Source organism: Pteropus vampyrus, unplaced genomic scaffold (genome assembly GCF_000151845.1).
Source record: "Pteropus vampyrus isolate Shadow unplaced genomic scaffold, Pvam_2.0 Scaffold15, whole genome shotgun sequence".
Classification (NCBI taxonomy): domain Eukaryota; kingdom Metazoa; phylum Chordata; class Mammalia; order Chiroptera; family Pteropodidae; genus Pteropus; species Pteropus vampyrus.
The window spans coordinates 6,102,001-6,104,779 of NW_011888796.1; the positions used below are offsets into that span (position 1 = coordinate 6,102,001).

At 37.8% G+C, this 2,779-nt stretch overlaps 1 long non-coding RNA gene across 1 annotated transcript in view; it reads left to right on the top strand.

Annotated features, from left to right (window-relative positions):
* LOC111734926 overlaps nt 1–304 on the top strand; it is a 16,439-nt gene extending 16,135 nt beyond the window's left edge. The window contains exon 3 of the long non-coding RNA XR_002778631.1: nt 227–304. This is a non-coding gene — a long non-coding RNA (uncharacterized LOC111734926). The remainder of the gene's footprint in view (nt 1–226) is intronic.
* Nucleotides 305–2,779: the final 2,475 nt, after the last annotated feature.

A 2,779-nucleotide genomic window follows, 5' to 3' on the forward strand; every position in this document is an offset into this window, starting at 1 on the left:
AATACACAATGGGGAATATATAGTCTCCTCAGTAAATGGTGTTGGCAAAACTGGATATCCACATGCAAAAGAATGAAATTGTACCCTAATTTCACACCATCTACAAAAATCAACTCAAAATAATTAAAGACAAACAAGACATGAAGCTTTTAAAAGAAAAAGAAAAAAAAAACTTCTAGACATTGGACTGGGCAATGATTTCTTGGATATGACAACAAAACCACAGGCAACAAAAGTAAAAATAGACAGGTAGGATTACATCAAACTAAAACACTTTTGCACAGCGAAAGAAACAACTAACAAAGTGAAAAGGCAAAGGGAGAAAATATTTGAAAGCCATATATCTGATAAGGGATTAATATCCAAAATACATACAAAATATAAAACTTATAGAGGTCAATAGCAAAAACACAAATAACCTGATCAAAAATAGCCAAAGGACCTAAGTAGACATTTCTCCCCCCAGAAAAACACACAAACGGCCAAAAGATATATGAAAAGGTGATCAACATCACTAATCATCAGGGAGATGCAAATCAAAACCACAATGAGATGTCACCCCACATCTGTTAGGATGGCTATTATCAAAAGGGGCGGAGAGGGCAAGAAGTGTTGGTGAGGATGTGGAGAAAAAGGAAATATTGGATTCTATTGGTAGGAATGTAAACTGGTGCAGGCACTATGGAAAACAGTATAAAATTTCCTCAAAAAATTAAAAATAGAACTGCCGTTTGATCTAGCAATGCCACTTCTGGGAATATACCGAAAGGAATTGAAACATAGATCTCAAAGAGATAGCTGTGCTCCCATGTTCACTGCAGCACTATTCGCAATAGCCAAGACGGGGAAACAACCTAAATGGCCACTGAATGATGAATGGATAAAGAAAATGTGGTATAAACATACAATGGAATATTATTCAGTCAAAAAAAAATCCTGCCATTTTCAACAACAAGGGTGGGGCTGGAAATCATCATGATAAGTGAAATAAGCCAGACACAGGAAAACAAATACTGCATATGGAACCCAAAATAGTCAAACACAGAGAAAAAGAGCAGAATGGTGGTTGTCAGGGGCTGAGAGAGGGGTAAAATGGGAAGATATTAGTTAAATGGTACAAAGTTTCGGTTATGCAAAATAACTAAGTTCTGAAGAACATAGGACCTATGATTAGCAATACTGTATTGTATATTTAAAATTTTGCTAAGAGAAAAACAAAGAAAAAATCACAAAAGGAAAAATACAGCTTTTTGGAAGGAAGGATCCAAATGGCCTCATAGCTATTAAAGAAATTGAATTTGTAGTTTAAAAAAAAAAAAAATCTCCAGGACCTGATGGCTTTACTAGAAAATTCTACCAAACATTTAAAGAAAAATAATATCAGCTTTGCACAAACACTTCAAGAAAATAGAATATAAGGAACACTCATTTTATGAGGCCAGAATTGATGCAGGACAGGGCAAATTGCCCCAAGTGACAGGGAGATCAAGCTCTGCATTGAGAGAAGAGGGTCCTTCAGCAGAGAGTGAAGAAAGAATTCAATGCACATGCCAAAGTTAGAGTCAAAAGGAAAGTTTATTAGAAAAGGGGTAACACTCCACAGACAGAGTGTGGTCTCCTCTCAGAGACAGAGTGAGAGGGACCAAGAGAGGCTGGGAAAGAGTGAGTAGAGGAGGGGCCGAGTGTTCAGGGAATTCAGTTTACATATCATTCTTTAGTTCCTCTGAGTCATTGTTTAAAAGACTTTGTCAACCCATTTCCTTTGATAGGGACACACAGTGAGGAAGGGGAAGGGTATATAGTGTGAAAAGGTAAGAATATGCAGGGTGCAAGGCCTGCTGGCAATTCCCAGCCTTTAATCCATAGGTTGCTCATGGTTTTAGCCATAGGGAATGACTCTTGGTGCCTGTTTCCCCTTCACAGGCTGAAAGGGAATGGGCTGTTAGCAATCCCAGCAGAAATCTTCCTTTGTTCTGCAGGTGTCCTCCTGGCCTGGCTGCAGGGCTGACCAGCATATTGCAGTCTCTGAATGTGGCTTAATTAATATTTTAATTCTCTTGCCTCCTCCCTACATTAGAATTATTTTGATACCAAAACTGGGCAAAAATATTAAGATAACTTAGGCCAATATTTTCACAACAAAAACATAGAACATAGACACAAAAATTCTTTAAATTTTATTCAAAGAAGTCCAACAATACATTAAGTATAATACGTAAGACCAAGTGGTTTCATCCAAGGAATGAAGGAATAAGTCAACATTCAAAACCAATCAATGTAATTCAACATGTTAACAAGCTAAATAAGAAAAACCATATGATTTTCTCAATAGATGCAGAAATAGCAGTTGACAAACGTCAACATCCATTCTTGCTCAAAATTCTCAGCAAGCTAGGAGGAGGTCAACTGCCTCAACTTAATAAAGGGCATCTGCAAAAATGGAACCACATGACTCTGGGAGCTTCAAAATCCTCTGTTGTATACATGCAAATTAACTTATTCAGGTTCTTCTCCAGCATTTGCTATTGTAAGCAGTGTTGTGAGGAATTTCATTATCAAGAATCCTGCTCTCTGATCACCACTCTCTGTGTTTCTAGTTCACGCCTCTTACAATTCTCACTTTAACCACCCTTGAGTCTTCCGGGATCTGCATCCCCTCCATTCTACGACTTTTACAGTGTCTTTCACCTTCCTCATGATGTTCTTCCTTTTTTCCCCAGCTTACAATGCTATGAGCAGTCACGATACCTCTCACTTGTTTACTCCCTAAATTCACTGG